We start from the raw sequence: 12,019 nt of genomic DNA on the forward strand, positions 1-12,019 counted from the left end.
GTTCTTAACTGACTTGCCTAGTTAAATAAAGGTTAAATAAAAATAAATAAATAAATAACCAGGCCAGCGCTGTGCAGCTCGTTAAAATAAACATGTTCTGTTGCAGATTCAAAGCCAGATTAACTCATTGCTGAATGTATCCATAATCATGAATGAGTAAGCATATTTATTTGACAAGAATCCACCTGGTCACCCATCAAACACCTTAACTCCAACAATTTAATTGTTTTAAAGAAATCAAAATAGTAAACAAATTATACTTATGCCTTTTGTACATAACATATAAATATCTGAATTTGAGTCAACATTAAATGATTTATTCACCAATGCCACAAACCTGGGACATCGAAGAGCCCCCTTATGAATGATTATTACTGTCTAAGAGTGCACAGATTCTTCTGCTTTTCCATTTGAGGTATTAGACCAGCACTAATAACACAAAATGTAAAACAGCATATTGAGATTTTGGTGGGTGAGTTACAAATGGAAGAACTGGATGCGTAAGGTAGGTTTTATATAAAATACTAGGTCAACTCCAGCAGAATAAGAAACACTGAACAGACTCACAACAAGGATGCCCAGACTAAGTGCAGCTATATCAACAGCCGTCTTGTCAATGTAGGTCCATATTGATGTCGTCAATTGTGAGCACTGCATTTTCAGTCTGTACCGCAAAATATGACAGCATTATACAGGTGAAAAAAAGTTGTTTTTTTTAAACAGTACACCACAACACATTTAAACGTGTTACTGGGTCTAGATGTCATCAAATCAGGAGAAGAACAAGTGAAAGGAAGCAGCAGAGGGGAAATGGGTGAAGGTAGGGTGGGTTTATAGAGATAAGATGGAGAGTTCCAAAATGTCTGAAGTTGAGGGACCATGGGCCAAAAAAAGGCATAGTGTGGAATAAGTGGTAGCTAGAGAGATGGTTTGCCATGGAACAAACATAAAATGGGGTGCTGGTGTTCTTCTGCAACCCTTTTAGGTCATTATCACAAATATCCAAACCCTGGTCAGTCATAGTCGAGGTCTCAGTTGCAGCATTCAACTCGGGGTCATAGTGTGTATGTGAATCCCAATATTAAAGGTGCACTGTGCAGAAAACACTCCGCCATTTTCTGGTTGCTAAAATTCTAATAGTTTGCCTAATTTCAGTTTATGTGACAAAACAAGCAGGTATAGTGTAGAAAATCATTGTACCATCTACAACCGCTTTGAAATATACTTTCCATAACCAAAAATATTGTATTTTCAGCTGTTTGAAATCTGGTGTACAAAACCAAAATTAAATGAGCAGAAATGAAACTCAAGAACAGGGAGCATAGAAATAACACGCATAAAACAGATCTACCCGCTTCTTAGACTTGCTTTCAATGATAATGAAATATCTATAACTAACATTTCTATGTGAATTTGGTTGGGTCGCCCAAAAAGTTACAGATTGCAGCTTTAAAGAGGATGAGTGATCACAGCATTTCCACAAATTGAGCCATAGACAAGATGACGTCAGCATTGAGGACAGAACGTTGTTGACAACCTGGTGTTTTAGACTATGTCTACTGTGTGTGAATGATGGAAGAATCTTAACCCAGCTGTAGGTCCATTTGAGTGTGTATGGTCACTTAGGCCTGCACATCAACCAGTACTAGGACCATTGGAGATTTGGGATGCTTGCTCAAAGCACTGCTTGAATGTCTTCGGGTCTGCCTCTATAAAAGGTCAAGAATTCAAAGTTGACAAATGATAAACTAAGCAATACAATGCAGAAAACTACTACACTTATGAAAGACTGTACCACACAAGCCAGTACAATAGCCTACACATACAGAGAAACCTAAAAGGCACATTCAGTATCAACCAATACTACACACTCCACAGACAGGGCAGGTGTGGACCAGTCCTGTCCCGTCTGCAGGCTTCTGGTTCGCAGCTGCTTCCGCCGCCTCCATGGCAACAGTCAACAAGTTCAACTTCAACTTGAGAGTGGAGAATGCGATATATCAATACTCCCCCCAGTTGTATCAAAAGTACAGAATAATGACTTATATGGGAGGCAGCTCCAGATCTGAATGACAGGAGTGTGTGTAAGCTTCTGTTCCAGGCTATACCAAATCATAGCCTATCTCCGTGATTCGGTATGTTGATTATTTAAGTCTGGTGTGAGAGCTGCGCTGGGACAAAACGCTTCACACACTCCTGCTCTTCAGGACTTCCTGCAATGACTGAAAAAGACCAAAGCAGGAGAATAGTGTTCCAGGTTGAAACAGCTGACCTAGTTGAGAGATGATAAGACTCAGGCGCACCCATTGGTTCTGAAAAGGTGCAAATAAGGTTTGCATTTTGGCATCAATAACATGACAGTAATTCTACCTTAAAAACAAATTAAATTCATGGTTCAACTTTTTTTCGGACCATTTCTAAAAGCATTTGGAGATTGGCGTTTAGGTTTAGCCTACGCACTAATGCCAGATAGCCTAAAATAATGAGATTTAAAATAAACTCAGTGTAAGCTATAGATATAAATTGCACAAGAATGACACATGTATGGAGGTATTTTAAGGTATTGTTTTCTCTTTATTCAACCCGCCCCGTCACCCACCAGCCTTCCATTCACACAGTATTTCATGACCCTAAACCCGCTCACCCCGCAAATATAACCACGCTGCTGTTAAAAGTCAAACCGTGCATCACTAGGATTCTGCCTCTCAGATCTTTGCAACATTTGTTTCAATTTTCAAATGCTATCTCCACTGGCCCACTACAGTATAATCTCGCGGAGGGATGAAATAGTAGCATATGAATACATTTTTCAAAATAACGTTTTCATTCAATTGGTAACTCTGTTGTAGAGAAGCAATTGTGCCACGCCCTCTCATATCAAATTGCTTTAATGTATTCTGACCCATTCTCTAATCCACTGCAGTGTGTCCATCTCACCTGCTGGATGGGCTTCCTTCTCAGGACCTGTGCATTTATAGCAGGTGGCATTTCCAATACCTGCTCAGTTACTCACCTGAAAACAGAGAGGGAGAATATACTTACACAACCCTGACACCTACATACCACATCTGTGGTATGACAAATACCATTTTTATACTACTGAGCTCAACACTGTCATGGCCTGGTTATTTATTTATTTTTTATTGAACCTTTATTTAACTTGGCAAGTCAGTTAAGAACAAATTCTTACTTACAATGACGGCCTACTAAAATGCAAAAAGGCCTCCTGCGGGGACAAGGGCTGGGATAAAAATATAATAGATATAAATATAGGACAAAACACACATCACGACAAGAGAGACAACACTACATAAAGAGAGACAACACAACACTACATAAAGAGAGACCTAAGACAACAACATAGCAAGGCAGCAACACATGACAACACAGCATGGTAGCAACACAACATGGTAGCAGCACAAAACATGGTACAAACATAATTGGGCACAGACAACAGCACAAAGAGCAAGGTAGAGACAACAATACATCACGCAAAGCAGCCACAACTGTCAGTAAGAGTGTCCATGATGGAGCATTTCAATGAAGAGATTGAGATAAAACTGTCCAGTTTGAGTGTTTGTTGCAGCTCGTTCCAGTCGTTAGCTGCAGCGAACTGAAAAGAGGAGCGACCCAGGAATGTGTGCTTCCTGGGTCGAAAATAGCCTTTTCTGGGTGTTTGGAGTCATACCTTGTGGGATTGGTGATAATCTGAGAAAGATTTAGGGAGTCCCATTGCTTTAGGACTTGGTCAGGTGGTTTAAGCATGTCCCAGTTTAGGTCACCTAGCTGGACAAATTCAGACTTAGTGTAAGGGCCCAGGAGAGCACTTAAGGCAGGTAGGGTACAGGCCTATGGCAGGCTGATAGCACCCAGCAACAGTCAACTAAGACCTATTTAAAGGTTAATGCTTAAAACCAGCAAATCAAATTGTTTGGGGACAGACTTGGTGGAGACAACTGAGCACTGAAGGTGATCCTTGATAAAGTTTACCACTCCCCAACCTTTGGAAGATCTGTCTTGCCGAAAAAGGTTATAACCAGAAAGGTTAACATGCGTATTCAAAACACTCTTCCTTAACCACGTCTCAGTAATGACCAACACATCTGGATTGGAGCTGTGAACCCACACTTTCAATTGATCCATTTTAGGTAATAAGCATCTAGTGTTAATGTGCAGAAAACCCTGGATTTTACGAGAGCAGAAATCAGTGAAGCAGATATCGGAACACAAGTCAGAATTGGGGATAGCAACAGTAGATGGGCCAGGGTGGACATGCACATATCCAGATACCATCAGCAGTAATTACAATCCAGGCACGGCAGAGGACAGGGAGAGCTCTGCAGTGCTGATTTATGACATCTGAATGTGCATCAGATGGCAACAAGATCATATTGTACAGCAATTGTATCAGGTAACATGAATACAAAGCCAGCGAGAGGTGGTTAGAATAGGATGGGAGGCCAAAAGTCAGTGTGACCAATATAGAGTTCCGAGTGTGGGAACAAACAGTCTGTCCCACGGTTTGGTAAAGAAAGATTATAGTCAACAAAGCATGCAGGAGTCATGACGCAAAGAGAAAAATGCACAATAACAAAATATAATATATAACGACTTGGGGCTAGCCATTGCATCCATCATAGCTGAAGCCAGTTGAAGACAATTACTCTACGCACCATGAGAACACAAGTCAAATGATAACATTTTATTGGTCAGGTCACTACTACTACTACATTTAGGCTTTTAACAGAAAGTCAGGGCCCACAGTCAGCAACCTCGCACTGCTACTCTCGGATGTTCCCTCTAAGCTGCGGGCCTGCGTTGGCAGAAGAAATATCAGCCCCGAAATATCAGAGAAAAGCACGAGACCGACTCTTTCTAGAGTTTTCCCCTTTAGTTAACACTATCAATAATGATGCATTTTATTTTGTAAATCAAATCAAATTTATTTATATAGCCCTTTGTACATCAGCTGATATCTCAAAGTGCTGTACAGAAACCCAGCCTAAAACCCCAAACAGCAAGCAATGCAGGTGTAGAAGCACGGTGGCTAGGAAAACTCCCTAGAAAGGCCAAAACCTAGGAAGAAACCTAGAGAGGAACCAGGCTATATGGGGTGGCCAGTCCTCTTCTGGCTGTGCCGGGTGGAGATTATAACAGAACATGGCCAAGATGTTCAAATGTTCATAAATGACCAGCATGGTCAAATAATAATAATCACAGGCAGAACAGTTGAAACTGGAGCAGCAGCACGCCCAGGTGGACTGGGGACAGCAAGGAGTCATCATGTCAGGTAGTCCTGAGGCATGGTCCTAGGGCTCAGGTCCTCCGAGAGAGAGAAAGAAAGAGAGAATTAGAGAGAGCATACTTAAAATCACACAGGACACCGGATAGGACAGGGGAAGTACTCCAGATATAACAAACTGACCCTAGCCCCCCGACACATAAACTACTGCAGCATAAATACTGGAGGCTGAGACAGGAGGGGTCAGGAGACACTGTGGCCCCATCTGATGACACCCCCGGACAGGGCCAAACAGGAAGGATATAACCCCACCCACTTTGCCAAAGCACAGCCCCCACACCACTAGAGGGATATCTTAAACCACCAACTTACCATCCTGAGACAAGGCCGAGTATAGCCCACAAAGATCTCCGCCACGGCACAACCCAAGGGGGGGGGGGGCACCAACCCAGACAGGAAGATCACATCAGTGACTCAATCCACTCAAGTGATGCACCCCTCCTATGGACGATATGAAAGAGCCCTAGTAAGCCAGTGACTCAGCCCCTGTAATAGGGTTAGAGGCAGAGAATCCCAGTGGAAAGAGGGGAACCGGCCAGGCAGAGACAGCAAGGGCGGTTCGTTGCTCCAGAGCCTTTCCGTTCACCTTCACACTCCTGGGCCAGACTACACTCAATCATATGACCCACTGAAGAGATGAGTCTTCACATGAGTAGGCAGACCATTCCATAAAAATGGAGCTCTATAGGAGAAAGCCCTGCCTCCAGCTGTTTGCTTAGAAATTATAGGGACAATTAGGAAGCTTGCGTCTTGTGACCGTAGCGTACATGTAGGTCTGTACGGCAGCACCAAATCAGAGAGATAGGTAGGAGCAAGCCCATGTAATGCTTTGTAGGTTAGTAGTAAAACCTTGAAATCAGCCCTTGCCTTGACAGGAAGCCAGTGTAGGGAGGCTAGCACTGGAGTAATATGATCAAATTTTTTGTTCTAGTCAGGATTCTAAATAGGTTTCTTGCATCAAACAACACAAAACATTTTCCGTCACCTCCTTGTCTGAAGGACAAGTGGATAAACAGGTTAATGTCAAGCCCTGCGTGTTTTTTTTCCCCAAAGACTCATGGAATGTAAGGCCTACACTGAACACCTGTCACACCCTGATCTGTTTCACCTGTCCTTGTGCTTGTCTCCACCCCTCTCCAGGTGTCACCCATCTTCCCTGTCATCCCCTGTATATTTATACCTTTGTTCTCTGTCCGTTTGTTGCCAGTTCGTCTTGTTCGTTCAAGCTAACCAACGTTTTTCCTGTCCGCTCCTATCATTTTCCCCAGCCTCTCTTTTGCTCCACCTCTGGATAACTGAACTCTGTCCATCCCTGACCCCGCCTGCCGTCCTGTGCCTTTGCCTTACTCTGGATCTTCGACCCCTGCCTGCCGTGACCTGTCTTGCCTGCCCCTGTTGCTACAATAAACATTGATATCTTGACAGTCTGCATCTGGGCCTTACCTTGATTCCTGATAACACCACACAATGGCTGCTATTGTAGCCTGAATGATAGAACAGCTATTTCCATGTTAAAATGTTATGGGATGCATTTTTTCCATTGTTTTTGATGGTAGGCCTACGTTATGATGAAATAGCCACAGTAGCCTACTTGACCACTGTTAAAACTAACTTAAAGCGGGTACAGCCTCAGTGTTCACAGTAAACATACGCCAGAAGTTGCACAGGATTTTCACAATGTTACAGGGAACATTGGCTGTGACGTTGGCTGTGACACCCCCACTCCAGCCCCCACCCTCTGTCAGTCATGTCCAACCACACGTGGGGGGCGGGTCATAGCCCTCCGAGGGTAGCAGTGCGAGGTCGCTGACTGTGTGCTCTGGCTTTCTGAGAAAAGCGGAATTGTTTTCAGGGGCAAAACAAAAGCATCTCTTTGTGCTGTAAATACAGTGGGCAGAAGCTCCCGTTCAGATGAGCCTGGGCTACTGCCATACAAATAACCCCTCTCCCCAACACACACACACACACACACACACGGGAGGGGTGGAACAAAACTCCGGGAGAGAATCTAAACTCGACAAACGCAAACGAATCAGAATATACCTGCTCAAAGAAAGAAAGAAAGAAAGGTGTCACTTTGGAGAACCGGAGTTGTGTGGAGTGATGCAGTTGGTTGACCTTCAGAGGTCAATCTCTGACAGCAGAAAAAGCATTTTGCGCTGCCTGTTATGGACCCTTTATACCAGACCTGGTTTCCTATTTACAGTGCATTTGGAAAGTTTTCAGACCCCTTGACTTTTTTGTTACGTTACAGCCTTATTCTAAAATGGATTAAATAACAATTATCTAAACACAATACCCGTTAATGACAAAGCAAACAGGTATTTAGAAATTGTTTTTAAAAAAAAAAAAAATCAGAAATGCCTAATTTACATAAATTCAGACCCTTTGCTATTGAGCTCAGATGCATCCTGTTTACATTGATTATCCTTGAGATGTTTCTACAACTTGATTGGAGTCTATCTGTGGTAAATAAAATTGATTGGACATGATTTGGAAAGGCACACATCTGTCTATATAAAGGGTCCGACAGTTAACAGTGCATGTCAGAGCAAAAACCAAGCCATGAGGTGGTCAAAGGAATTGTCTGTAGAGCACCGAGACAGGATTATGTCGGGGCATAGATCTGAGGAAGGGTACAAAAAACATTTCTGCAGCATTGAAGGTCTCCACGAACACAGTGGACTCCATTGGAACTACCAAGAATCTTCCTAAAACTAAAACTGAGCAATCAGGGGAGCAGGACCTTGGTCAGGGAGGTGACCAAGAACCCAATGGTCACTCTGACAGAGCTACAGAGTTCCTCTGTGGAGATGGGAGAACCTCCTAGAAGGACAAACATCTCTGCAGCCCTCCACCAATCAGGCTTTTATGGTAGAGTGGCCAGACGGAAGCCACTGTTCAGTAAAAGGCACATAACAGCCCACTTGGAGTCTGCAAACAGGCACCTAAAGGACTCTGGCCATGAAAAACAATTATTTGGCCTGAATGCCAAGTGTCACGTCTGGAGGAAACCTGGTACCATCCCTACGGCGAAGCATGGTGGTGGCAGAATCATGCTGTTGGGATGTTTTTCAGGGGCAGGGACTGGGAGACAAGTCTGGACGGAGGCAAAGATGAACGGAGCAAAATACAGATAGATCCTTGATGAAAACATACTCCAGGTTCACCTGGAAAAAGTAAAGGGGTCTGAATACTTTCCAAATGCACTGTATATCATTCACAAGTATTCTTGATTTAATCTCTACATATACTAAATAATATACAGTACCAGTCAAAATGGATGGATGCACCTACTCATTCAGGGGTTTTTCTTCATTTTTACTATTTTCTACATTGTATAATAATAGTGAAGACATCAAAACTATGAAATAACACATAAGAAATCATGTAGTAACCAAAATAAAGTGTTAAACAAATCAAAATATATTTTATATTCTTCAAAGTAGCCACCCTTTGCCTTGATGACAGCTTTGCGCACTCTTGGCATTCTCTCAACCAGCTTCACCTGGAATGTTTTTCCAACAGTCTTAAAAGGAGTTCCCACATATGCTGAACACTTGTTGGCTGCTTTTCCTTCACTCTGCGGTCCAATTTATCCCAAACCATCTCAATTGGATTGAGGTCGGGTGATTGTGGAGGCCAGGTCATCTGATGCAGCACTCCATCACTCTCCTTCTTGGAGAGAATAGCCCTTACACAGCCTGGGGGTGTGTTGGGTCATTGTCCTGTTCAAAAACAAATGATACTCCCACTAAGCGCAAACCTGATGGGATGGTGTATCGCTGCAGAATACTGTGGTAATCATGCTGGTTAAGAGTGCCTTGAATTCTAGTGTCACCAGCAACGCACCCCCACACCATCTCCACCATGCTTCGCGGTGGGAACCACACATACGGCGATAAATCCGTTCAACTACTCTGCATCTCACAAAGACACAGCGGTTGGAACCAAAAATCTCAAATTTGGGCTCATCAGACGAAAAGGGCAGATTTCCACCAGTCTAATGTCCACTGCTCGTGTTTCTTGGCACAAGCAAGTCAAATCAAATCAAATCAAAATCAAATCAAAATCAAATTTTATTTGTCACATACACATGGTTAGCAGATGTTAATGCGAGTGTAGCGAAATGCTTGTGCTTCTAGTTCCGACAATGCAGTGATAACCAACAAGTAATCTAACTAACAATTCCAAAACTACTGTCTTATACACAGTGTAAGGGGATAAGGAATATGTACATAAGGATATATGAATGAGTGATGGTACAGAGCAGCATACAGTAGATGGTATCGAGTACAGTATATACATATGAGATGAGTATGTAGACAAAGTAAACAAAGTGGCATAGTTAAAGTGGCTAGTGACATAAGAATGCAGTCGATGATCTAGAGTACAGTATATACATATGCATATGAGATGAATAGTGTAGGGTAAGTAACATTATATAAGGTAGCATTGTTTAAAGTGGCTAGTGATATATTTACATCATTTCCCATCAATTCCCATTATTAAAGTGGCTGGAGTTGGGTCAGTGTCAATGACAGTGTGTTGGCAGCAGCCACTCAATGTTAGTGATTGCTGTTTAACAGTCTGATGGCCTTGAGATAGAAGCTGTTTTTCAGTCTCTCGGTCCCAGCTTTGACGCACCTGTACTGACCTCGCCTTCTGGATGATAGCGGGGTGAACAGGCAGTGGTTCGGGTGGTTGATGTCCTTGATGATCTTTATGGCCTTCCTGTAACATCGGGTGGTGTAGGTGTCCTGGAGGGCAGGTAGTTTGCCCCCGGTGATGCGTTGTGCAGACCTCACTACCCTCTGGAGAGCCTTACGGTTGAGGGCGGAGCAGTTGCCGTACCAGGCGGTGATACAGCCCGCCAGGATGCTCTCGATTGTGCATCTGTAGAAGTTTGTGAGTGCTTTTGGTGACAAGCCGAATTTCTTCAGCCTCCTGAGGTTGAAGAGGCGCTGCTGCGCCTTCTTCACGACGCTGTCAGTGTGAGTGGACCAATTCAGTTTGTCTGTGATGTGTATGCCGAGGAACTTAAAACTTGCTACCCTCTCCACTACTGATCCATCGATGTGGATAGGGGGTGTTCCCTCTGCTGTTTCCTGAAGTCCACAATCATCTCCTTAGTTTTGTTGACGTTGAGTGTGAGGTTATTTTCCTGACACCACACTCCGAGGGCCCTCACCTCCTCCCTGTAGGCCGTCTCGTCGTTGTTGGTAATCAAGCCTACCACTGTTGTGTCGTCCGCAAACTTGATGATTGAGTTGGAGGCGTGCATGGCCACGCAGTCGTGGGTGAACAGGGAGTACAGGAGAGGGCTCAGAACGCACCCTTGTGGGGCCCCCGTGTTGAGGATCAGCGGGGAGGAGATGTTGTTGCCTACCCTCACCACCTGTGGGCGGCCCGTCAGGTAGTCCAGTACCCAGTTGCACAGGGCGGGGTCGAGACCCAGGGTCTCGAGCTTGATGACGAGCTTGGAGGGTACTATGGTATTGAATGCCGAGCTGTAGTCGATGAACAGCATTCTCACATAGGTATTCAAGTCTTCTTATTATTTATGTCCTTTAGTCGTGGTTTCTTTGCAGCAATTCGACCATGAAGGCCTGATTCACACAGTCTCCTCTAAACAGTTGAAGTTGAGATGTGTCTGTTACTTTAACTTTGTGAAGCATTTCTTTGGGCTGCAATCTGTGGTGCAGTTAACTCTCATGAACTTATTCTATGCAGCAGATGTAACTCTGGGTCTTCCTTTCCCGTGACGGTCCTCATGAGAGCGAATTTCCTCATAGCACTTGATGGTTTTTGTGACTGCACTACTCAAAGTTCTTGAAATGTTCCACATTGACTGACCTTAAAGTAATGGGCTATTGTTTCTCTTTGCTCCCGAGTGGTGCAGTGGTCTAAGGCACTGCATCTCAGTGCAAGAAGCATCACTACAGTCCCTGGTTCTAATCTAGGCTCTATCACATCCGGCAGTGATTCGGAGTCCCATAGGGAGACGCACAATTGGCCCAGCGTCGTCCGGGTTTGGCCGTCATTGTAAATAAGAATTTGTTCTTAAGCGACTTGCCTAGTTAAATTTTTAATTATTTGAGCTGTTCATGCCATAGTATGGACTTGGTCTTTTACCAAATAGGGCTATCTTCTGTATACCACCCCTACCTTGTCACAACACAATTGATTGGATCAAATGCATTAACGAAATTCGACAAATGAGCTTTTAACAAGGCACACCTGCTAATTGAAATAAAGCTGGTTGAGAGAATGCCAAGAGTGTGCAAAGCTGTCATCAAGGCAAAGGGTGACTACTTTGAACAATCTCAAATCTCAAATATATTTTGATTTGTTTAACACTTTTTTTGGTTACTACATGATTCCATGTGTTATTTCATAGTGGTGATGCTTTCGCTAATATTCTACAATGTAGAAAAAAGGTAAACCCTTGAATGAGTAGTTGTGTCCGAACCTTTGACTGGTACTGTATATGTGTGAAATTTGTTTTGATTTTTAGAATGGACCATAATCATGCACCTGTCTCGAAACAGGGGCAGCGGAAAAAGATACGTCATCTATGTACTTAGAGGGAACGGAGGATGCTTTTCACGTGGTTCACTTTCATGCCAGCCAGGTAGGCTATACTCCTGTTGTAAAGAGAAGCAATGTCCTTAATATTAGGAAAGTAGAGAAATAAATATAGTAGGCCTAGCCTAT

Source organism: Oncorhynchus nerka, linkage group LG13 (assembly GCF_034236695.1).
Source record: "Oncorhynchus nerka isolate Pitt River linkage group LG13, Oner_Uvic_2.0, whole genome shotgun sequence".
Classification (NCBI taxonomy): Eukaryota; Metazoa; Chordata; class Actinopteri; order Salmoniformes; family Salmonidae; genus Oncorhynchus; species Oncorhynchus nerka.